The sequence below is a fragment of the Meriones unguiculatus genome, chromosome 1, assembly GCF_030254825.1.
Source record: "Meriones unguiculatus strain TT.TT164.6M chromosome 1, Bangor_MerUng_6.1, whole genome shotgun sequence".
NCBI classification, from domain to species: Eukaryota; Metazoa; Chordata; class Mammalia; order Rodentia; family Muridae; genus Meriones; species Meriones unguiculatus.
Genome location: NC_083349.1, coordinates 89,270,936 through 89,298,034, shown reverse-complemented (window position 1 = coordinate 89,298,034; position 27,099 = coordinate 89,270,936). Strand labels below are relative to the sequence as shown.

At 36.5% G+C, this 27,099-nt stretch overlaps 1 protein-coding gene across 48 annotated transcripts in view; it reads right to left on the bottom strand.

Moving 5' to 3' along the window:
- Positions 1-27,099, bottom strand: part of Nrxn1 (neurexin 1) — a 1,167,492-nt gene that overhangs the window by 26,244 nt on the left and 1,114,149 nt on the right. The window lies entirely within an intron of this gene.

Genomic DNA, 27,099 nt, shown 5'->3' with positions numbered 1-27,099 from the left:
TCGAGATGGAACTTGTCATCATTGAGAAACACAAGATAAAGTAGAGAACTAAATATATAATTTTTAGAGGCAATAATGAAGCAAATATAGTTAAAATATTTTTCAGTCTTTACAATTTTATACTCAGATGTCATTTTTAAAATATCCAGATAGTAGAAGCTGTTTCCTCGTTGTCCTTTCCACCATCAAGATTTAATAGTAAGTAAAAAGTGTATGCAGAGTAGGCTGGGAAAGGTGACCATTTCCTCAGTGACATTATAATTGCTTCACTGCACTTACAGCCAAAGGTAACTATTGCTGTAGTAAAACTCAGAGTGCAAATCCCAGCAGTCAGTCACCAAACAACACACCTAACCAACACACTGACAAATATCAAGTTACCTAACAGACACACTGACAGATATCAAGGCTGTTTTTTTCCCTGTGGCTCACGTATAGTAACAAACCCAGAAGAGTTAGTGCATGGATCTGTGAAGGCTTACATCAGATTGGGATAATGCTAAGGTAAAACAGAACAAGTCTGCCGGAAGGAGATCTCATCACATTTGCAGAGATTCCTGGAGATCTGGACTGCTCACGGGATGCTTGAGAACAAAATGATGCAGCATTTAACAGGAGCTGGAATAACGTGGCCTGACATAAAGATTACAGAGTCACAATATCAGGGATAAAGATTTAAAGAATCTTTAAATTTTAAGAAAGCTGGAGACAAAGAAGAAGGCACTTTAATGGTAAATAAAGTTTTAAAAATCTTCATGGCCCGAGCCTTTAGTCCTAAAGCAGAATTTATTCCAAATATCCCTTAAAATCAATACAAGCCTTTACACAGCATGTGGATATAGCTTCATTGGGTTTGGCTCTTAATTTTTCTAAAAGAGTTTCTGGATTCATGTATTCTCCTGCTGTCATTTTCAAGAAGAAAGTTCAAAATACCAGATTTCCTGGAACCATAGTTGTTCAAAGAGAAAGCCATTAGCCCATGTCCTGAACAGCCCTTCATCTCTCATTAGAATGAGTTTCATCAAAGACCCATCTGGCTTTTGGCACAAGTTGGTTTTGAGCCTATCACCCACTTGGGTAATATGGTATCATGAGTTGAATGAGGTGTCCTTCGGGAAAATTAATCCATTCTAATCCAGAGCAGATACTGGGCTTTTCCTAAGGCCAACATCTATCAGGAAGCTCTTGTCCTCACCCAGGGACTCTTTCAATGTAATCAGAATCAAGTTAATAATTACATTTATAAGAGAAGTTTTCATTTTTTTTTCCTTGGGAACTTTTATATGTACTGATGCAATCAATAACTGTCACGGTTTTAATAGTCTTCATAAGAGGAGTTCAGGATGAACACATTCTTTAAGCCAGTGGCTCTCACCCTAATAGTGCTATTACTTCTCCCTCCCCTCCTGTTCCTGGAGGGGCATTTGGTGGTGTTTGGAGGTCTATGTTCCTGCTGGGCTATTGGTGCAGGCAGGTATTACTGTGCGTATCTAGTAACTGGAGGCTTAGAATGCTATGAAATGGGCTAAAACATATTTAATGACTCATACAACAAGAATTATCAAAGGTGCTAAAATTAAGGAACCCTGCCATTGAAATGTAATCATTGACTATGCTTTATTTTTCCTATCTTTAAATATGATGACTATAATAGACATTGTTTTTAAGGAATAAATCAACACATGAAAAGTATTTAGAATATGATCGCATTGTAATTGTTGATGAAAATTTCCAAATTTATCAACAGTAATATTTCATGGACATGGAGTTGTTTTCATTAAATAATTTTGAGCTATATTTATAAATAATAAAGTTTTATATATTGTTAATTTATTTATTGTCGTATTAATTATACTTTATTCAATTTGTATCCCAGTGGTAGCCCTCTCCCTCAGCCCCTCCCAAGCCCATTCCCCCCCTTCTTCTCCCATGCCCCTCCCCAGTCCACTGAGAGGGGAGGTCATCCTCCCTTTCCATGTGAACCTAGTCTATCAGTTCTCTTCAGGACTGGCTGCATTGTCTTCCTTTGTGGCCTGGCAAGGCTGCACCCCCTCAGAGGGAGGTGATCAAAGAGCCAGCCACTGAGTTCATGTCAGAGACAGCCCTTGTTCCCATTATTAAGGAACCCATTTGGACACTGAGCTGCCATGGGCTACGTCTATGCAGGGGTTCTAGGTTATCTCCATGCATGGTCCTTGGTTGGAGTATCAGTCTCAGAAAAGATCCCTGGGCCCAGATTTTTTTTTCTCTCCTTGTGGAGCTCCTCTCCCCTCGAGATCTTTCTATCTCTCCCTTCTTCCATAAGGAGTCCAGCACTCTGCCCAAATTTTGGTTATGAGTCTCAGCATCTGCTATGATACCCTGCAGGGTAGAGTCTTTCAGAGTCCCTCTGTGGTAGGCTCCTGTCCTGTTCCCTGTTTTCTCCCTCTTCTGTTGTCCATCCCATTTCCCTTTCTGAATGAATATTGGGCATCTTACCCAGGGTCCTCCTTCTTGATTAGCACCTTCAGGTGTACAGATTTTAGTATGATTATCCTATATTACATGTCTAACATACACTTATCAATGAGTATATGCCATGTGTGTCTTTCTGCTTCTGGGATAGCTCACTCAGGATGATCTTTTCTAGACCCCACCATTTGCCTGCAAATTTCATGATTTCTTTGTTTTTAATAGCTGAGTAGTATTCCATTGGGTAAATGTATCACAATTTCTGTATCCGTTCCTCAACTGAGGGACATCTGGCTATACCATTCCTAGGGATATATCTAAAAGATGTTCAAGTATACAACAAGGATATTTGCTCAACCATGTTTGTAGCAGCATTATTTTTACTTAGTAGAAGCTGGAAAGTTTTATATCTTTTACTAAAAGTTGTACAAACTAATTTTCAACTGGAAGCTTCATGTTAGCAATTGTATTAAAATTTGAGAGTTATATTGGGTAGTTTTATACTTCCATATTTTATAGTCTCAAGTTGTGACTAAGGCAAACATCAACTATAACTGAGGAGCATTGTTTGTTATAATGAATTCATTACTACATATGTACAAGTAATCTGAAACCGTTTTATGTAGGCTAGTTGCTTAGATTATGCAAGCTAATCCATTCAAAGCTATTTTCTTTAGGGATAATGCCCTTTTAAGTAGAAAAATGTTGTACCTTTTCATAAAACACTATATTCAAAATACAATAGTTGTATAATAATATCTTGAACAGCACTCTCAAAGTAAAATAAATCACAGACAAATTTAGCTCCTCTATAAACAGACACTTAGGATTTAATGTAATTTCCTGCTATAATGCATGTATATTCTTGATTATTATACTTTTCAGCCCAAACTAAACACTAGAAATACTTCTGTGAATGAAAGTCTCAAATTAATAGATAGCTTGGTTGAAATCTCCATGGTATGAAAAAATCAAGAATCATCTCAAGAAAGGGAAAAAATAAAGAAGCATCTTGTGGAGGAAACGAAAAATCAAATTTCATTCAGGAGATGGATTGAACCAAAGAATTCTCTAGCCAAAGCTGTGTAATTGAAATTTAATTCACTGAGCTTGGAGCTGCCTCTCTCTGACTTACTGTTGAGAGCGTGCTATTAAAAACCTCAAATATGCCACATGAATCAATTCTAGTCTTTGCTAGACTTTTGCTTGATGTTTATAACCTTTTCTTCGAAAGATAACCTGTTGTAAGAGACAGAATAGCTATCAAGCGCAAGCCTTAACTTTACACGGCAACCCATTTAGATAAGTGTCTCTAACTGTCATTTAACCACTCACATGTCAAAGAACCATGCTGAGATTCCCTAATAGAGCTATGTCTGTGGCTGCGTATAGCAAGCATCTATTCTTATTTCACATGTCTAAAAAAATGAAGTCTCTATACCTTTAGACTGAACAACATGGGAAAAATAAGAGAAATAAAGGAAGTATCATGTTCTGCATATGAACACTAACACATAATAGGACTTGGGTAAAGAGTAATCAGGAGCCATTATTGAAATTTACCCAAAAGTTAAGGTTTCAGGGGAGACTACTTGTTAGTCTACAAACTATAACAACACCCCCTTTCCCACAGAGTTCTCCTCCACAGTTACTTGCAATACATACACTACTTGCCATTAAAAAACTAATAAACAGCTTAAGTGTCTTTGTGGTTAATAAATATATATGGTGAGGGAGTAACTAAATTTTATGTCCCTTCTAAGAACAACAGCATTTCTGGATGTCATTTTCATGATACATGGCTGTGCTGAACATTAGTTCCTGTCTGCAAACAAACAAGAAACACTAAGCTGATCAACAAAAATGCTTTGTATGGAAAAGGGTAAATTCCAACTATTCAATTATGGTCTTTCATTGATTCTAAACTTTAATGTAAATGTTCTTTTTAAACTGCAGTAATTTATTCTCTTATATATCACAATATCCTCTTTATATCACAATATTAGTAATATATAATATATGTATTATATATATTTAATGCATAATATATGTATTGTATGTGTTATGTATAACAATACATATATATATTATATATGTATATAAAATTTACCCAGAATGCAGGTGGAAGAAGTACTTGTTAAAAGAACACAACAACAACCTACCCATTTGTATACTCACTTACCAAATTTGAATATGCGAGCTTTGGCATTCATGAATATTTAGGGCAGAGCCAGCATTTACATTTTTTAAATGTTCTTTGCCAACTGTAGCCTAAAGCTATTACAAAAAGTGACCACAAATCATCTCTCTGCTTGGGGAAAGACAGACTTGAAAGTTACTCAATTTTCTTCAAAAATGTTTCAGTTGTTTCAAATGTATGCCATGATTTCAGAGCAGTGACAGTGGATTGCACAGAAAAACTCCAGCGTGGTAAAGAGATCTTATTCTTCTTAACACTTATTTTTGTGTACATTTGACTCTCCTTATCTTAACATGAAAAACTCAGGATATGCAGAAACATGCATATTGTTGCAGATAAATGTGTTTTAGGGAAAAGAGAAAGAACAAAGTTGGATTCCTCCGTAATTAAAAGGAATATTCATTCCGGTAATTTATATAACACAATAAAACATTCAAGAAAGAAATTTAATGTAAGAAATCATGAAACTAACTTATTACTTTTAAATAAAACAGCATGTCTTTTATAATTTTTGAACTATGCTGGGCTTTTATTCTCATATTGCATTTCTAGTTTTAGATAATGAAACTCTGAAGAATCAGTCAAAAGTTTAAACTTTCATAAAAGCCATTTCAAAAATCTGTTCTCAAAAGTCAGAATTTGTGGTTTAAGACTTGCAAATACTACAGGTGGTAAAACAAAGATGCTGAAGAGAAACTGGAGAGTGGGGTAGTCCAATTTGCTCTGGTTTTGGACAAATCAGTTTTTGAAATGATTTAGGCTATTCCCAAATTAAATACTGACAGATGTTTATATATGTAAATTGAGGCTTTTCAATGGTGTTCAAATAAATCTCTACTCCAGCTACTCAGTCTGAATGGACTTATTAGTCACACAGGTTAAATTGAAATCCTTATTGGTAATGAGGATAAAACATATTTTATGACTGTAGTGTGCCAGTGGCGAATAGCTTTGATCAGCAGGATTCCAAAATCCAGGCTTTTACTGTGGGTATGTAACAGGTCAAGGAAGGAACTCATGATAATCACTAAGTATTCATAGCTTTTCTTGTAATGATACTGACTTCAGTAACCACTCATGCACACTCTTAATTTTATCTTTAAGGAAAGTGGAGCTAGAAAAAACATAAAACATAATCACAATTTCATGTCTAATTAATGAAACTATCTACACCTTCAGTAAACTGTGATCATCTCTTACTCCATAACTAGCCATCCAGCCAAACATCCAGGTATGTACACATGAATTCACCCATCCCAATTCATCTTGGTTTCTAAACGATTCAAGTTAGCTTACAAAGACGCATGATAAAATTAACCTAAAATAACTGAAAAATGTGGCAGAAGGAGAAAAAGTACCACAGTGTGAAAAAGATACTACTACATTCATTAAAAGAGAAAATTAGATATATAATGAGACACATGCACAAATGTTCTATTGCTTGATATGAACACTAAGGGAAGAAAAATATCAATGCTAGAGTTCAATTTTTGAAAGTCTTATTGTAAAATGTTTGATTTCAGCACTTGTTGCTCTATTTTTATTTTTTATGCTTTAAAGAATTTTTTCATTTCATTTATATAAGTGGTTTATCTCATGTACATATATGTTATCACTTGTGCCTGGAGCCTATGGAAGTCAGAAGAAGGCTCCTGACAGTCTCGAACTTGAGTTATAGGTAACTGTGAGCTGTCTTGTTGGTACAGGGACTTGAACTTGTGTTCTTTGGAAGAGTAGCATATGCCATTAAGCACGGATGCAGTTCTGTCCCCTCTATTTGTTATTTTAAGTAAATTCAGAAAGTTCTTCATTTACTTGTACCAATCTTGTAGTTTACTGTTTATCTAAGAAATCTTTGAACATAAACCTGTAACTAAATTCTTCACATAGAGGGAAAAAATAGATTATTGCATTTTTTACTGTCTTTTAATCTACTTGAATAGTTAATACCATCACTTTTTCACTATTTTCTTCCCACTAAGCCACTAATCAAAATCCATCCAACTTCCAAAGTCTTTCATATATTTTTTTAGCATGTAACATTTGTCTTTGTTTATCCTCTTCTCTCCTTCCCTTTATGATTCTTTCACCTCTCACAGATGCCTTTTACTTTCATATTATTTAAGCATTTCATATCAATTCACACTTAAATCTAGATTTTGTGTATGATAAAGCACAATATTTGTCTTTTAAATATGGATTACTTTGCTTTACCAGAAGGACTCCAGTTCAGCCTATTTCCCTTCCAATGACATAATGTCACTCTTTTTTTTTTCCAGCTGATTAAACCCCACCACATGGTGTAACATACTTTCTTTATTCATTTATCTGTTGATGGGCATGTAGAAAAGTCCTACATCTTGGCTATTGTAACTAGTGCTGCAGTAAACATGGTTGTGCAAGCATCTTCCCACAGATTGGGATTTACAATAAACATTTTGTGTCAAAATTTGTAATGATGTTATGTATTAAGATATGCCATGTATTGCACTGATAGTATAGTATTATCACTACCTGAATGAATAAATATTTGAGATTTCTTATTTATTAATTCACTTGTAGGAGATAACTACAGAATCTTATAAAAAGAAAAATACAAACGGTCACTAAGGACATGGTAGATTCACAACACCCCATGGCTTTGAAATCCATATATCTCCATGCCAGACTCATGTCTGATATGAAACTCCTTTCCTCATGATTCTGTAACCTTACAATATTTTTTTTTTGTCTGATTTATCTCGAATTCCTCATCCAGGATTCGAACATCATCCTTACATTATTTTAGCCTAACTAATAGTGTAACAACGCTGGAAACAGACATTATTTCCACCAGTGCTTTCAATATTTCAGAGCTTCATAGTAGGATAAATCTCTTTGCTAATCTCCATTTTCCTCTCCACTCTTATACATTACTTGACAGAAGATAAGGAAGCTTCTTCTCACTGAAATCCTCCGTCAACTTCCACAAGTTCAGTCTCTTCTAGAATCAACATTTCAGGGCAGTAAGAGGACAAGAGATTCAAAGTTTCACAGTCATTGGTTGAGTCCTACTCATCTACCCTAGTGGCTTCACAATACTAAGAAATTAATTTTCTTTCAACTTGGAATAGTTGTAAATATCTACAAAAGACATATATTTAAGTGGGAAGAAGTGATTTGAGTTGAATGTAGTGTCCACAGTATCCTTACCATAAACCCTGAGATAGGGCTTATTTCCCAACCTCTAGTTGGTGTTTCTTTAGTTTCTGTTCTTCCCATTAAACATTTCATGTTAACTCCTCTTCATTTTGATTTCTGATTGACTGAGGCCTTGTTGAGAAAACAAAGTGTTGAGAAAACAAAGTCTTTCTTATTAACTTCTGTCTTTATGAAGTATTTTTGTCCTTCAATCATCATATAGAATTTTGTCCAGTAATATTTTATTATATCCTGATAATAAACAAATAGAAGTGATAGTATTTTAGTAATACTTTTTTATCATTAAAATAATCAAGATATGAATTTTTGATTAAGTTTGCAGTATTTAATTAATGATCATTAATTGAAAATTCAAAATCAACATTGTAGGATGGAGCCACAGACAGCCAGTTATCCAAAACATTTTTGGGGGAGGCTAAAGGGAGGTTAGAAGGAATTATCAGAACCTGTGTCCACTGGACAGACCGTTAGTTAAGCCAGGGGATGGTATGTGAGAACTTTTGTGTCACACAATGCTTGGAATGAAACAACAAGGAATAGGGATATGGTTGGAAACAATGAACTGAATAAGTTAATTTTCAGAATATAGATAAGGTCATCAATCAAGATCCCCAAATAAGCCAGCATCTGAACAAATGCACTACAAAAAAGTCCCTGGGCAATGATGGAGAATGAGCTTTATCTATCTCAGATTTCACAATGGTATTTCATTTGCTACTAAGAGAATTCGTCCTTTACTAGTTCCATTTGAATTGGAGTGCTAAGCTTCTATACTTGACTTCTTCCCTCCTCATGGCTCACACTGTTTGGCTAATGTGTAGTTTGGATGTGGCACAGTTGACACACCTAAAGATCTACTTGGTTAGCAGTTCTCAACTTGTGGGATGAGACCCCTTTGGAGGAAGAACAACCCTTTTACAGGGATCATATATCAGATGTCCTGCTTATCAGACATTTACATTGTGATTCATAACAGCAGCAAAATTACAGCCATAAAGTAGCAACAAAAATAATTTTATGTTTGAAGCTCAGCACAATGTGAGGAAGTGTATTAAAGCATCACAGCATTCGGAAGGCTGAGGATCACTCTACTAGGTTGATTAATGTTGGCCAAAACTTAGTTCAGAATTCAAGTCTCAGTTATGGTCTTAGAAATGGTGTCCATTGTCTTGGATTGCATCTTATATTCTAACACACACACACACACACACACACACACACACACACACACATGTATGTGGATACATATGGAAGGATCCCAATTTTTGAACCATAATAATTCCCCTAACTAACCTAGCTTTGGTAGCTCATGACTAATCCCAGCACTGAGGCTAGGGCAGGAATTCTAGGATATCTGGGCTGTCTTAATGAAACAAAATGAGCAAAGAGGAAAGAAAATGAAAATAATAATTTCTTTATCCCATGGATATGTTGTAGGAATCAAATTTGATGTGCAAAATTTTTTGGAGAGAAGGGAAGTGTTCACAATGTAGGCTTTATATGCTCGTGACTGCTAGTCTTGGTTGTAACTTGATGATACCTGATATTAAATTTTAATTACAATTAATAAGATGATGTCTTTGGACAGCTCTGTGGATTGTTGGAGAAGATTGCTGAGCATCTACTTCATTGACTACATTTCCTTTTCACTCCAACCCCTCCCCCCCAATCCTGTCAGTTGAACAGGGTCTGTATCCCTCACTCCAGCTGGCTCTTCACAAGGCAGCATCTGGGAAGCTTCCTTTTCCCAAGATAGAATTTATTATACCACTGGGTATATAGTACATACATGTGAGTTTAATTATTAATCAATGAGTTAAAAAGTGCCGATCCATGCCTAGCAATGACATATTCCTTTCCAGTACATAGATTCAGAGATACTAAGTCCTAAGTCTTGTTCACTGTGTATAACAACCTAATGTATCCTAGGACCCAAATTTTACTGTTGCTCTATGCCATATGGTATCTGCAGCATTTAAACAGAGAAATAAAAGGGCCGGTTACCAGCAGTATTAAGTGAGGAGAAAAGAGAGAAGGGGGAAGAGAGATACACATAGAGTGAGACAGACAGAGAAACAGAGATCGATACAGAGAGACAGAGACAGAGAAAGAAAGAGAAACAGACAGAGACAAGAAAGACAGAGAGAGGGAGACAGACACACAGAGAAGGAGATTCTCTCAGGGTGATCTATGCACAAATGCTCCCTGTTACAGGCTGTATCTGTAGTTATAATAGAAACACTCTGTGGTCTATTTGCTGTATTTATTTTTAAATGTGCAAATGAATTTGTATGAGGCATTCAGCATAATTTTATTATATTAAAATAGAAGAATGTGTACCTTTCCAAATTATCTTGAAATCAGAATTTTGAGAACTCTTTAGATATGTTTTTTCTGTTTCAAATACTTCTATGTGTCACAGTTCACCGCTGTATTTAAACATTTGTCTCAATTAATAGGACTTGCTTAAAACCTTATTACTAGTTAAATTTCTGGCATATTTTCTTTAAGATTTCCATAGATAAATTATTGTATGAAAATAACCATGGTTATGAACAAATAATTTTGTAAATATAATTATGTAAATAGTGTGTATTTCATCTTGACTTCAAGACTCCAAAAAGTATTATACATGGCATTTGAATATGTTACTCTCATTACAGTCAGAATCCTTTTGCCTTCTGTCACCTATTCTACTTTCACTACACATCTTTTTGTGACAAACTGTATTTTTCACCATTGTTCATATGTGACAGTCTCAAAATAAGAGTGAGAAACTATAGATTCTTTTCCAGAACTAAGACTTGAGGATAAGAACTGAGGCCAATATATATATGTTGTAGGAATCAAATTTGATGTGCAAAATTTTTTGGAGAGAAGGGAAATGTTCACAATGCAGGCTTTAATTATTAATCAATGAGTTAAGAAGTGCCGATCCATGCCTGGCGATGACATATTCCTTTCCAGTACATAGATTCAGAGATACTAAGTCCTAAGTCATGTTTCAAAATTTATACCTGACTTATAATGCCTCTGGAAGTGACAATGAATATATATTATTATACTTCATGGTGGAAATTTAGTGTAGAGAAACAAAACAAACAGAAAAAAACTGACATTATGTTTACTAGAAAAAAAGAATGACTAAAGGTTAGAAGGTAGGCAAAGCTGAAAAATGTCTTGCGCTAAGTTGATCTGCCTACTTTTATGAAACATCCTTGCCCTTCAGAATAGCACTAAGATACATCCTACTTTAAAAAGAACTGAGGTTGGGGGTAGGGAGCAAATGATCATTCTCTATCTTTATTTCATATTCAATATCTCTTAGCTACTCCTGTCTCCTACATACTCTATTACAATAGTTTTATATTTCTGAACTTGTATTTAACTTAATGGAAACTCTCTCTTTCCGTTTTCCTTCAAAATCTAACTATACATTGAAAGTTTTATTTTATTTTTGAAATGAAAGTTATGGAAGGCCTCGCTGACAGAAGCCATCAAATTGAGACCAAGAAATAAATGCACAGTCAAGTGCAGTCATGCAGTTTATTTTCATTGACTCTCACATGCATTTACTTATTTATTAATTCATTCAACCATAGTAATTTGTTGAATACTTTTGAGTAACAAAGAGTTCTACAGTAGAAAATATGGTTGCTACTTTTCTGGCTCCTAGTGTTTATCATACAGTAATGGAAAATATAGCTGTTTTTCAGTTTGGAGGCAGCTATATCATTTTATGGATTAGGTAATTAATCATTCTCATATTGAAGGTTGCTTTTCTGATGCCTGGTATAATACTTAGCAATAGGATACAAATGTCTGACCAATGAATTAAACACATGAGTTATTTCATAGAAATTAAGTCCTTTGTCCAAACTACTATATGATCACAGACATAATTCAAGCACTTAAGATTTTTACACAAATATTTTCAAATGTGGTCCTTGATGGGAGTAAAGATGTTCCATGGTACATGATAAATCATCACTTCATAAAAGAAGTATGGCCATGTTAATGTCTTCAGAAATGATGGCTTTACCATCATCTGAGCTACCTCCCTCTGCCCACGAGGGAGGAACAGCCTTGCTAGGCCACAGAGGAGGACATTGCAGCCAGTTCTGATGAGACCTGATAAACTAGAGTCAGATGGAAGCAGAGGAGGACCTCCCTTATCAGTGGGCTTAGAGAGGGTTAGGGAGGAGATGAGGGAGGGAGGGTGGGGTTGTGAGGGAATGAGGGAGGGTACCACAGCTGGGATACAAAGTAAATAAACTGTAATTAATATAAAAATAAAAATCATTTAAAAAATTAAAAATAAATATTTTGACCTTTGTTTTTATTTTATGAATAGGTGATTTGCCTGCACTTGAATATGAAACATGTGGATGCAATGCCAGTGAAATAGAAGAGAGCATCAGCTCTCCAGGGACTGGAGTTAGCAGGCAGGTATGAGCTGCCATATGGGTACTGGGAACTGATCCCCATTTCTCTAGAAGAGCAGTCAGCACTTTCCAATGGCTGGGCCAGTTTTCCATTCCTCATATCATCATTTTAAAGCAGCCAAAGTCCTCTCATTTTATAATTAATAAAGTGTACTGATATTTAACTTCCCTGTTCACTTTTTCTTTTACCTTTCCCCTTTGAATTTAATTTGTGGTGTCCCTACACCTCACATTGCAGAGAAGAAAAGCCAACCAACCAATGCTGTTTCACTATTACCAACACACCACAGTCTCTAGGGCTCATCTATAAAGGGGCACGTAGATGTAGATATTTTCTTACAGTTGTCATTACTATAGGATTCCATAATCCTTTGCTAGTTGGAAATGCTTCTATGATAATGAATTTGTGAAACAATAGACAATCTACTTGTTCTGCTAAATATCTTTCCTGGCAAAGGAAGAAGTTCTGCAATGTGTAGTTCCCCACTTAAATTACAAAGTTCTGCTCAATATCTCAGAATATTTTGTCTCAGTTGTATAGGTGGGATATGTGTGTATGTGTGTGTGTGGGAGGTGTCTGGTTTTATTTTTCTCAAAGATGATTTTTAAGATGGGCAGGTTGTCCCAGTAAACCTGAGAAAAACGCAAAGTAACAAGATCAGCCTCTGTGATTAAATTCTTAAAGTCCAAACGGGGTACTTGCCATGCAATTGATAATCCTCTGAAGAAGGTTGCTCTTTCTACGATAAACAGAGAATGCCTATATTTGCATCTGAGCTGAAGTGAGTAGGCTTAAAAACAAGCTCAATCAATTCCCAATTCTGTGGCCCTGGTGAACCTTCCTAAGTTCCCCAGGTTTCTTCCTGTGTAAGAGTTATTTTCACTGACAGTGCAGATGTGATATGAGCATGAAATGATCTAAGGCTAGCCAGCAGAACTGACTAGCATGGTAGCTGGTACATAAAGAAGCTCAAGCATCTACTGCGTACATGCAGCTGGGTCTCAAACTGGCACATGTTGTTCTTCTTTGTCTTTATGGCAACACAGAAAGAAATAAAAATTCCTATCACTGGACTCTCAGGCACAGACATTGCCTTTACAAAGGACAAAAATCATAATTCTCTATTTAAACACTCTATAAACATAAATATATATATAACTCTAATGAGAACATGCTAAGACCATATGAAGCAGCATCAAAACATGAACATACAGAAAACACAAGGAGCATCACTTCCATTCTCCTCAACTGCTGACTGAACCAAGAATTCATCCCATTTGGAGGTACTCAGTTATCTGTAGTAGTCCTCTTATAGCTAAAGTGAGGAAAACCCTGGCACACACAGGCATGGGTCATGTGACCAGTGCTAGTAACTGCTGTGTTCATTGTCAGACTTGGGTTCATGTCCTGACCTACTAGCTTTCCCTCCAATTAGTAACATAGTCCTGTCATTTTAAGTTTCATTTTTAGACATGGATATGGTGAAATAGCAAGAATAATTTGATACTCTCTACAATACTTACCTCATGTGTCATTTTAAAAGACAACCCTGTTGTAATGGATGTTTTTGCAAAGTCTTTAAGAAATGCTGGAGAATGGCACCCGCCAACAGCAGTCATGGCTGTTAAGTATTGAGAACATTCAGCAATTTGTGCAAGGTCCATCAAAGACCATCTAGAGATACACAAGAGGGCTGGGGAGGATTTTCCTAATCGCCTTCTCCTGAGAACTTAGAGCTTCATTGGAGAGCCAATCCATGTGGACATGCATCACTGGACAGCATCTGTCACAGAACTCTTGCTACAAGTATGGGGTGCTTTATTCATGTCATCTGGCTGTGGCCTTTCCTCCCTGCACTCCTCTGCCAAATCTGTCTCCTAATCCCCTTAATTTTTTTGAGATGCTCACTGATAAGTGAGGACAAAAAACAAACTGATTCAATATAATAATGTTCCCAGGAGAAAATTTGAAATCATCCAAACCCACAATTTAAACAGGACATTCATGTGCTGGGGTGGGTTGGGGGGGCTCCCCTTTTCTGAGGCATAGGGGAGGGGGGAGGAGGTGGAAGGAGGAAGGGTGGAACTATGAGGAGAGGAAGGAGGAGGTGGCTATCATTGGGATTAAAAAACCAGGAAGTTCAGGAGGCCATTTTCCTTGCCGATTTGGTATCATCCATAATACCAGCAACATATCATTGTCACAGAATCCAAAGTGGATCGCTGTCTCTGCAGCAACACTCCTCTAAACACTGTGAGCATGTACGGAGTATGTGTGTATTGTGTATGCACTTGTGTGTGTGTGTATGTGTGTGTGTGTGTGTGGGCATGTGTGTGGAGGCCAGATAAAGACATTGAGTGCCTTATTCTATTACTCTCCACTTTACTCTTTTCCTGTAGGGTCTCCTACTGAACCTGAAGCTTGTCTGGTAGCCAACAAGCGCCACTAATTCTTCTCTCTGTGTTCTACCACGAGGGGTTTCATGTCTGAGGATGATCATGTCCAGATTTTTGTGTGAGTACTAAATGTTCAAACACATGCCCTACTCAGGCCAACTCAAATTACTAATATCTCACCCCTCTCCTAAGCTTTCAGTTTGCTCTTCAGATTTACTTTGAGCTGACACATAAAAGAATCCCACAAAAGATAAACAGTTTATAAAAAAAAGAATTTCAAGAATGATTATCAAATAAAAAAGCCCAGGAGATTCATAACCACTTAATACACATAAGACATGTTCATTTTCTCCAGTTGTAACATTCTACAAGAAGATAATATGTGATTCTTCCAGAAATATTTGAATTGTGAGGACTCCCAACAGTCTTTTCTTATTTCATGGAGTCCAGAAAAACTTATGAAAGTTTTATCCCCTCTGTCTCAACACTTTAAAAGTTAATTTTATTATCATTAGTTTTATGTGTAGGTGTGCATGGAGGGGGCAGCAAAGGCCAGAAGAGGACATTGGATCCTCTATAGTTGGGAATTACAGGCAGGTGGGAGTAATCTAACTTAGGTGCTGAGAATCAAGTTCCAGTCTTCTGCATGAACAGAAAGCACTACTAACTGTTGACTCTGTCTAGTCCTATCTCGATTGTTATTTTCTAAGATTAAGTTAAATAGAAGCTAATCATTTCTGTGTTCTACTGAGTTTGAGAAATGGCTAAATGGAAAAGCAGTTGTCATACCTTCATAACTTCTCACCTGAAAGCCTAGATAGCATTTGCAGATGCAATCTGATGTGGTTTTGCTTTCAGTCTCGGTAACTAATCATGTATCCTGAGTACAGGAAAGAAAGCTTTCCACAGTTGCCAAATTTCTGGCTTTCTAAGACAAGCTATTTGTCTAACAAACTGAGAAGTCTAGCTACTGATTACAGGATCTTCTGTTGGTGCTTCCTAGACATATAGCACATGATCATTTGAGTCAGGCATGATCACCTTTAAATCTGGGTCCTGTAAAATATATTAATAAAACATGAGTGACTGATACACGAGTTTTCTCCTGAAAAGGAGGAGGAATTCAATATCAATCTCTGGAGTGTAGACACAGGACTTTAGAGGCCATGATAGATGACACCAATTCTGGAAAATAACAAGTATTAAATAAGCCTGGGATATAATCCTCATTTTGACCCACTTCCAAGCATGCTAGAAGGCAATGTGTTTCTCATTATGGATAAAACCCCACCAGCTAGGACCACGGGGTATAGACGGTGGACATTTGCCTTGAAGAGAATATTGTAAAGGAGATTTAAAAAAAGGCAAACATTGCATGAAGAATGCAAATGTATTTTTATTCCAAATGCCCTATTTTGCCTTTCAACTGTTAAACTCCATTTTTTTTTCCAAAATATATTCCTAACCATTCCAAAGCATTTTGAGTTAAAAATCCTTTGTTGTTGTTTCATAATAAGCTAACTGCAGGTGCAAACTCAGGGGAGACACACCTTGAAAATTTTAAGTATGTTGCTATGGCGATGGTTTGCAAGAATGTGTATGAGTTCTGCCTTAGCTTACAAGCATTCAACTGAGTTCATATGTGGAAGCTCAAATCACTAGACACACAATGTTTGTCATTTGTGGTGTCATTAAAAGGTTGAGAAACAACTCTCTGTTACTTGTAGCAACCAGAACTCCACAAAACACCATCTATCTATTCATTCATCCATTCACTCATCATATATCCATCTAGGTACCTACGTATCTATCTACCTACCTATGTACATATCATCTGTCCATTTACTTAAATGTAGAAAACTATTCATTATTGTCTGATTTAAACAGCCCTTTCTCCCAGTTTGACTGGTCTAGGAGAATGTGCATAAATAAACTATATTACAGCATTTTCACCATTGTTGTGATTTTTTGATATGAAGTAACTATAATTTTTTCTAGAAATACACATTAACATCAACAAAATTGAACTACAAATCAAGAAGTGTGATAAATCCAAGAATTGGAGGGAACCCTTTTTAAAGGATCCCTCTTAGAGGCATAGTGTGAAAACCCATGGTCTGTTCTCTGAACCAACACCCCAGCACGTCATTGTCACCAACAATAAAACGTCAGCAAAAGTGGCTGAGCAATTTCATATGAACTATCCTTACCTGTGCTGTCCATAAGTGTTTCAGTATGGTTTAAAGCTAACATTGCTGGCCTCCTGATTCTTTGACAAATAGGCAATGATCTTGGCAAAAGCACTTTTATATCCCATACATGGTATTCACAAAACACTGAATATATAGCTTTAGAGCTATATTTGGTAGATGCAGTAATTATTAAAATTCTCTGAAAGTAATAAAGCTTTGTTCATCTCAAATTGGCACTATCCAAATTTTAGTAAACATATTTTTTTTAAAAAATGTTCATCCAGGGTATCGAAGGAGATACTGAGACTCATAGCCAAACTTTGGGCAGAGTGCTGGACTCCTTATGGAAGAAGAGAGAGATAGAAAGACCTGAGGGAACAGGCACTCCACAGGAAAACAACAGAGCCAAAAAACCTGGGCCCAGGGGGTCCTGCAGAGACTGATACTCCACCCAAGGATCATGCATGGAGAGGACCTAGAGCCTCTGTTCAGAGGAAGCCCATGGACTGCTCAGTTTCCAAGTGGGTTTTCTAGTAATGAGAACAGGGAGTGTCTCTGACATGAACTCAGTGGCTGGCTCTTTGATCACCTCCTCCTGAGGGGGGTGCAGCCTAGCCAGGCCACGGAAGATGACAATGCAGCCAGTCCTGATGAGACCTGATAGGCTATGGTCAGATGGAAGGGGAGCAGGACCTCCCCTATCAGTGGACTAGGGGAGAGGCTTAGGAGGAACTGAATGAGGAAGGGTGGGATTAGGAGGAGACAAGGGAGACAAGGGAGGGGGCTGCAGCAGGGATACAAGTGAATAAATAAATAAAAATTAAAAATAGAAAAGAAACACACACAGAGTAACCAGACAGACAGACACAGTTTTGGATGAAACAAGGGACTTCATCAAACAAATTCTAATAGGCTCCACAATTTCATAAACACAGACACATGCACATACATACATAGATACATACATACATACATAGAGATGTTCATCAAGAGAAAAAAAAAGCTGAATTCCTATAGGTAAATATTACTTAGTTTCCTTAGCAAAAACATTTCCTGTGGGTGGTACAGTATCATCTTAAGTGGCATTCATAAAATGAATCCAGACAACTATGCTATCTCTTGCTTACCTACTCACAAACCCTCCCCACAGGCATGGCCAGTTACCAAAATCTGACGTCGCTGAAAATTTACTTTGCTTTTTTAGTTTGACCCATCCTTCAATACACACATCCACATATACACATGCACACACACACACACACACACACACACACACATCTCTGCACTACTTTCTGTAACACCATGTCGATGTATTTTAAACCTTCCATTGCATTCCTGTTACCCACCCTGTGTCCTAAAGCAGCCCACAGCAATGCTAGAATTAAACACACGAGAATGCAGTAATTAGCTGGGCAAGCTGCCAAGTGGTTCTAGAAACAACAACCCAGAAAACAGACAATCAGCATTTTCAAGATCTAAGAGGAATGTGCATGGACTTTTCATTTATTTTAAAAATAAACAGACTTTTCAACAGTCATTGAAGTTTTTATAGAGATGGGGTAAGTTGGCCAATGTGTCTTTTACATTTTTGGTTATTTCCATGCTACTAGTATAGAAAAGTCTTCAGTCCTGTATGCTTGCAATTTTTTTTTCTTTCTTTCTAGTATCAAAGGTGGATACTGACAAAATACTTTCAAAATGGCTACAAACAGGTCAGAGGCTAAATTACATGCTATGGCCTCCAAGTCTAAGTAAAATGGTGTTATGAGGGATAACTAAATTAAAATGAGGTATAAGAAATAGGGAAGGTGAAAAGAATTCTCAAAATATCTGGTGTGTTTCTATGTACATGGAAAGAAGCAGATATTTTATTATGGAGGAGGAGGGCATTTGTTAAAAACTTGGCAGCAAAATCAGTTTGTTGGGGGGTGTAAAGTGACTGACACTTTCCTTCTCAGCATCTCTGTGGCATTTCTATGAGGCAGTGTGGACAGTTTTGTATACAGTTTCATCTGAACTGCTAAGTGATATTGCCGTTAGCAGCTAATGCTCTTTTAACCTATTTGCATCCATCAATAGAAATACATCAGAATTACTTTAAATCTAGAATGGCATTGACTCACAATCCAAGCACAGTTGAAATGAAATACAATTTTTTGCTTTACATTTCTCATCTTTCAACATGCTGGACATCTTTCCTCTAGCTGAGAATGTAGTCCACTCTGACTGAACCTGGTCTGGAATAGGACACAGTGATCCGGGAAAAGCTCTGTCAGTTGTCCCTGGTCCGCATCAAATCCCTCTCCATCCCACTATGCTATACACTGTGGAAGATGACTCCTAAAGACTGAAAATACCGCAAAGGAGGACAAGGTCAGGCAGTCTTGAGACAATGGTTTTGTAACATGCTGCTTGTGATATGTGCTCTAAAAAGCTATTCAGGTTATAAACTGCATACATATATACTACACACACAAAAGAAATTAATTCTAACTGTCAGAATATGAAAAAGGTGAACTATAGATGTGCAAAATGTTAATGTAGCAAAGTTCAGCCAACTAAACTGTCCCGCTCAGGTTTGGCTCTTCTACAACAGCAGAGGTCTGGAATTTCAGACTTCAGGTTAAGATGAAGACTGCAGTCTTTTCTCATCTTCGACATCTTCCACCAAATAAAATCAGTGTCCAACAAATGGACACAGTTCGTCCAATAATCATCTTAGTGTGTTTTCCTTTACAACTTTTTTGTGAATCTGTAATTATGTCACAAAAAAGAATCTTCTTTACCATGAAATGGCTTCCTGACAGTCAGACATGAAATGATACATGGGGACTAATGCTAAATAAATTTTTACTTTAAATTCTAGAAAGGGGCTTAAAAGAAAATCAGCATTATAATATGTGCAAGAAAACAATTCAAGTCAAGCTAGCTCTAGGACTAGCTAAGGAAAGTGTGTCTTTCACATTTAATTCTGATCCTAACAAAGATTTTACTTCAGTCAAACACCACGTTGTAAAAGAGAAGTGTCCTGAGCAGATTTTCTCCTTTCTCACACAGCTTCCACCAAAGTAGAAAAACAGAGTCAGTTCATCTTTCACTTTGCTGAGTTTAAGAATGGTGTGTATTACAATGAAATGCCTTCACACCCATCATACTTTTTCTAGAGCTAATTCTATCAGTTACAACAAATTGAAAATGGTGGATGGAATTATTTCTGATGGAAGGATAAAATACATAGTAGGTGATTAGTCAAGGGTGGTAAACTGGTGTATGATTCAAAGACATTGAAATGAAATTAATGAAAGTATTTATGTGGCCACAATAAAAAAGAACTGGCCAAGAAGTATTTGGTCCCCACATCTCCTAATGCCTCTTTCTCCTCAGTGAGGAGTTACAGTGCTTCCTGTATTTTATAAGACTTGAGAAATGTTTTAAGTTAAAATTTTCAGTCTTACTGCTTTGGAAGTAAAATCTATCATTATAAGATTACCTTAAAAGCTAAAACAGTACTGCACATATCAATTTATATTTCAAATTGCTACTTCTTTGGATTATCTATTGAATCCCAGTAGGAAGTAAATAGCTTCAGTTTAGATTCTGGCAACAAATTAAAATAAAACAAACTGAAAGATGATTACTACATCTTCTATGTCTTAAGTCTTTAAATTATTGATGCCAAATCTTAAATTTATATTCATGTATCAAAACTGAAACAAATAGAAAACAACAACAACAACAAAACCAACCAACTACAGAAAAAACAAACAAACAAAAACCTTCCTTCTCTACTAAGGAAGTCTAGTGTTCATGGATATTCTCAAACTGTATTGGTTTGTTACGTACAAATTGCGAACATCCATAAGAATTCCTATAAACCTAACCATCTGTTCTCAGTACAGACCCACTTTTTTTCATAAGCGTTTATAGAAAAAGGCTTACAAAGTTTTGTTCTCTGAGTACCTCATTTGGTATTTTGAAAACCTGTCCCCCATAAATCTCTCAGCAGCGGAACAGTTCCTCAGACTGTACCATCTATTTCTTCCATTACCACTTCCCTCCCTCTTCCATTAGAAGCCACAAGGCACCTCACTGTTCAGAAGACAATGTGAAGCTGCTCAGGGAATGAAGGACATTTAGTCTAGAGCTTCTGACACTTTATAAAACACGTATTGATACAAGGTAAAGAGCAGGTACAGCACTCATCTGGGTAGTTAATTGGTACACTCAGCCTCTGATTTTACACCACAGGGCTCTTATTAGGAACAGCAGAAAAGAAACCAGCGTTCTTGATACATGGGAATAAATATTTTCACATATAATGAATAATTCAGCTATTTTGGCTTCCACTCTCTGAAAAATAGATTTGAAATAATTTCATAACCTTGTAGCAAAGTGTAGTTCTGGGAGACAAAGAGCATAGCAAATACAAACATATTTCTTTGTTTTCATTATAAAAATGGCTTGCCTTTATGAACACATACTGCATCTTTTCTTCTTCATTTGCTGAGAAGAGATGATGCTATTTGATGCTATTGCTTTTGCCTATTGTGAGTTTCTAGGATTGTACATCATCAGTTCTCTGAAGTCCATCAGACTTACCAGCAGAATGTTAATGAGCCTGTGTCATCTTCATTGTGAAATGGAAGAACCAGTTTTGACTCTAATTAAGGCCATGACTGAATGAATTATCCACACAAAACCAAAACAAAAATTCAGTAAGGAAATGCCAGGTGCAAATTTAGGCGAGGAGATTTAACAACATGAAATGCAATTCATGCTTTGAAGACCACTTTATTAAAACAATCTTTCTTAAAAGACATTCACATTTATTCATACTCTAAAACCATGAATTACTAGAGCTGTCTCTGTCTCACTTGACAAAGGAGGAAATCAAGCAATAAAAAATATAGATAATCTTCTAATTGGGGTAGAGGCCTTCCTAGCACAATTTATTGCATAATCAATAGAAAAATTATGTTTAAAAATTGAGTAACATGTCCACATTGGGACTGATAGGATTTCAGATGATTCTGAAGTGACTGTAAGTGTAGATTTGAAGTTGAAAAGAGAGAGCTGAGAGTGATGTAGATGAACAAAGAACAATGAAAACAGAAAAAGATTCCAAGACAAAATCAAGAATAAAATTAATGTTTTAAACAGAACAAATATGGGTGGGAGGAATAGTACTAGCAAATGTGAGGTGGTTATATTAGACGTTAACATTTGTGAAAGATGAATGGAGAATGATGTTTAATGTATCCAGAGTACTTTTTATTATATAAAGTTAGTCCAGTTACCATAGGTATTTTTAGATTTAAAGAGATAAAGGAAATACAGTAATCTAGTAAACTTCTAGATAATGCATGCAATTTGGTTAACTATGGTGTTTTTTGAATATTTAATCATTATTTAGAGACAGTGTCTGTGCATAGTTCTAGTTGGCCTGAGCCTTCTATGTAGCCCAGGCTAGCCTTATGCTCACAGAGCCATCTGCCTACTGAGTGCTTGGATTAAGGCATGTGCCAGGATGTCCATCTGGATTTTGCATGTGTGTGTGTGAAATTCACAAGGGCAAGGAGATTGAATAGCAGCAACCATGAAAATATAAATCTATCATTTTATATTTATATTTATTGTTTGAATGAGATATTTTCAAAATATATTTTCATTTTAGAATTCTGTTAATCAAGTACCTAGTTTTCCTAGTCTTATCACACTAAACTTCCATATTTTCATTCACATTTCTTCCCAGAAACTACAAAGACTTGATACAAAGTTTATTAACTTGCCAAGTAGAAGGAGATAAACTGAAGTCAATATTTATTTTGTAATTGCACTGTGGAGGGGGGGAAGGACTTCTGTTTAAACTAAAGACATCATCTATTGTGAGTTAGTGAGTTTTTTGTTTTTGTTTTTGTTTTTAACTTGATAAAAGCTAGAGTCATCTGTGAAACAGATTCTCAGTTGAGAAAATCCCTCACTAAACTGGGCTTCTGGGAGGAAGGCAGTCCATTATGGCTCAAACCATGGGAACAAGCCAATAAACACCATTCTTCCACATCTCTCCTTTAGTTCCTGCTTCCAAGCTCCAGACCTGCTTGGGTGCCTGCCTTGGTGTCCCTCATGATAGACTGTGATTCATAAGTCAAATTAGCTACCCTCTCACTCCTTCCTACCTACCTCCCAAAATTTCATTTGTTTGGTCATTCTTTTATCAGCAACAGAAATTAGCTAACAAAGAATGTAATTATCATCATTTTGACCATGTATAAATGAGAAAGCCAAGAATCTAGAAAACCCTTATTGCCATGGATTTCTTTAAAAAACATCTCAAGCTTATTTATCTCTAGTTTGGGATTTTGTGAAACAATCAAGAACTATTGAGTTTAATATTTCATACCAAAATATAGTTGAAATGAATCATGCATGTGATGCCCCATAATTAGTTACTATTTTAAACAGAAATAATCATTGAAGAAATAATACTAGGTACCATGCATAGATATAACCTAGAACCCCTTCTCGGATGTAGTTCATGGCAGCTCAGTATCCAAGTGGGTTCTTTAGTAAGGGGAAGAAGGACTGTTTTTGACATGAGCTCAATGGCAGGCTCTTTGCCCCCACCCCCCAGGGAGGAGCAGCCTGCTAGGCCACAGAGGAGGACATTGCAGCCAGTCCTGATGAGACCTGATAAGCTAAGGTCAGATGGAAGGGGAGGGGGACCTCTCCTATCTGTGGAATTGGAAAGGGGCAGGGAGGAGATGAGGGAGGGTGGGTGGGATTGGGAGGGAATGAGGGAGCAGGATACAGCTAGGATAAAAAGTTAATAAACTGTAACTAATATTTAAAAAACAAAAATTTAATAAAAATGCCTAGAATCAGAAAAAAAATACTAATACTAATAACAATTCGTAACATGAGGAGGCTGTTTGTGCTGCTATTTTTACTTTTCAAAATTGTTTCCTTCAAGCCCAGAGTCCTGCATTCTGCCCGTATTTACATTCATTTTTCCATCTTCTGAAGAAAAGGAAAAAAAAAATGAGACTAAAATACAATCAGCCGTACTGAGAGTGTGGTGGACCATTTCACAAGCATACCTAATTTATCTTCTGGCTCAAGATATTTATAACTGTATCTAAGCTAGCTAGCTTCAAAAATGACTGTTTTAAGTGAAAATTCTTCTTCCTCCTCCTCCTTCATCTCCTTCATATGCTGATGCTGCTTTTGAGCACTGATCTCAGAGCCTTGTCTATTCTAGACATGTGTTCTACCACTGAGGAACACTTCTTACTAGACATTTTATTTCTTCTTAATTCTTCACACCCCCTTAGAGCTGGGATGATACTAAGCAATGTAAGACACCTCATTTTATCTGTTGTTGCATTACTTTTTATTGTGTGACCATATAACTGGGAATGTTTAAGCATGTAGAGTAGAATAACAGCACCTAGTCTCCCTTTCACTGGCACTGACAGACAATCATGTGTCCATTTGCTAATACTACTAAACTAAGGCACTTCAACCTCTAGCACTTTCCTGGTGTTGTGACTATTAGTCCTGACTGGTCAAGGGAACTCTCAAGATAGCAAGTACCTTACTTTCTTTCCAGTCACTGATGATATCCAGCAGAGTTTTTGCACAGATCAGTCAACCAGTCAGTATGTTTGCAGAACATAACTAACAGAAGCATCAAAACCTCTGTGATGAGAGCTTAGCAACTGCTGATGTATTACAGTGATAATCTCATCATAAAAGTAAGACAATATTTAGAGAACCTAACAATAGCTAGTCAGTGATCAAACTTCCAATTTATTGCATATATCCTTTGAACCTATTACTTTGTGGTTACACATTTAGACATATTTCATAACACTACGCTGGACTCTAAAGAGATTGTGTTAGTACCACAAACTTAACGGAAAGGCAATCCATTCAGTGTGCTCCTGGAAGAAGGTGTCTGTGTAAGTAGAAACACAAGAGAGGGTAACGGTAAAAGCACATGTACTCCCCAATTATTTTAAACACCGGGAATTGTTTGCCTGCTCAGAGTATTGTGCTTAGCTCCACCCTACATGTCAGAGTGACTAAGAAAGAGTGAAGGCCTCCAAGAGATCAAATAGCATCTGTTACATAAAAGTAAATAGGACAACAGAAAGTGAAATCGATTGCTTAGGGCAGCAGTTCTCAACCTGTGGGTTGACACACAAGACATGCTGCATATCAGATATTTACACTAAGCTTCAGAACAGTAGCAAAATTACAGTTATAAAGTGGCAATGAAATAATTTTGTGGTTGGGGTCACCACGACGTGAGGAGCTATATTAAAAGGTCACAGTAGTAGGATGGTTGAGAATCAACGTTGTAGGATGAATAAAGGCAACCTTACTAGAGAGCAAATAAATCCAAAGGTTAATTATGTAAGAAGAATATAGTTCCATAGAACATTGCTAAATTAACACCAACTGTGTTATCTATAATTGATAACACATGGGTTTTAGGGTAACTAATATATTGTCTTTCTGATTTAAAGTCATCTGATCCCATGAGTCATAGGTAAAGCCACAGAGGAGTAAACACTAGAAGCAAGAAAAGGTGGGGGATAAAAAAGAGAAGACAGGATAAGAAATATATGTCATGTGGTCTAGTTATAGTTAAGTATTCAACACACTGATCACTTATGGATTGTGCTAATGCACATCACACCAAAATTAAGGACATAGATTTGGATGAGACTGGGTGTTTTCAGGGTGGTATGGTATAGAACAGAATACTGTTTTGGATAACACAGAGTATTGTTCTGTGCTGGAGAAATGGTTCAGCATTTTAGAATACCCATTGCTCTTGCCTTCAATTCTCAGCACCCTCATGCTGGCTCACAATCACCTGTAACTCCAGTTACAGGATCCAGGAAGTCATGTGGTTAACATGTATACATACAGGCAAAACCTTTGTCCATATGTTATAAACTAAATAAATCTAAAATGTAGTCTTATTTCAAATGTCATTTGCTAAATGGTAGAATATACACCTATTTCTCAAAACTCTTTAAACAATACACACAAACCAAGGCCTACAGTCCTTGGGTACATGCTTCCATTTCCTATTGGAAAACTAAAAATTACAAGTTCTAAAGGCTTTTCCCACAGATTCATCAACTGTCATAGAGTTAACTGATTGCACTTGTTGTCTGTTGTTCTCAGACACTGTGGGAATGAGCTCATTTCATTAATTAAATGGGATATGGACCAAACACAGAGAGAAACACATCATCATCACCACTTCAAAGTCTTTAATTTGTGATGCTGTTGCCACTACCAATTTAGTAATGTATAAACACTTCCCTGGCTAATGTCTCAATAAAAATGTTGCTTGGCAGGTAAATGCAAATGAAGTTGGAGTCAGTTGCCAAATACTACTTTAGAGCTTTTTCTGATTTTAATCGCTTGATTGATTAGTCACTTGATTGCTTGACCCTAAGAGAGGAACTTACTCGGTACCCTGACTGGCCTTGAACTCAATACGAAGCCTCTGTATGCCTCAGTCCTTCCACTTCCTCCCAAGTGTTTGGAAACTGATTCAAACCAGTTACATTATTATATATCAGTGTTTGTTGTATATATTTATAAATATATCAGTATTTCCAGTATATTTGGTACCTCAAATATAAAAAAAGTATTTGGTATTACAAGGATATTATGAGTTCACTCTTCTATGCCTATAGCCTACTGAAGAACTTCCATTGTGCACTCAATAGAAATTTTACCCCTTATCACTGGGTGTTTTTGTTTAATGAATAGTAGTCAGCCTGCCAAAATAGAAATCTCTGTCCCACTTTCTCTGTGCAGATTCTTATTCCTTTCTAGGAATGTTAGAGCAAATTTGCCAAATGAAGTCCACTGATTTCTAAGGATAGGATAAAATGAAAAAGGTTTTGTCTTCAGCTTCTGAAAAAAAATACTATAAATGATCTAAGTATATTATCTTCAATTTAGTTCAAGATACCAAAGCTAAAGATTTCTGTTATGTTGCTCAGGTGATGATCTGTGCTAAAGCCAAAATTCCAAAGTAAGTCCAAAAAAAAAAAAACCACTTCCTTGGTGAACAGAAATCCTCTTTTGCAAGATGATTCACCAAATTATAAACCAGTAAACTGTGAAGGACCCACGGACAAAAAGATGTGGAGTTAAACTTTTTTTTTTTTAATTTGTGTTA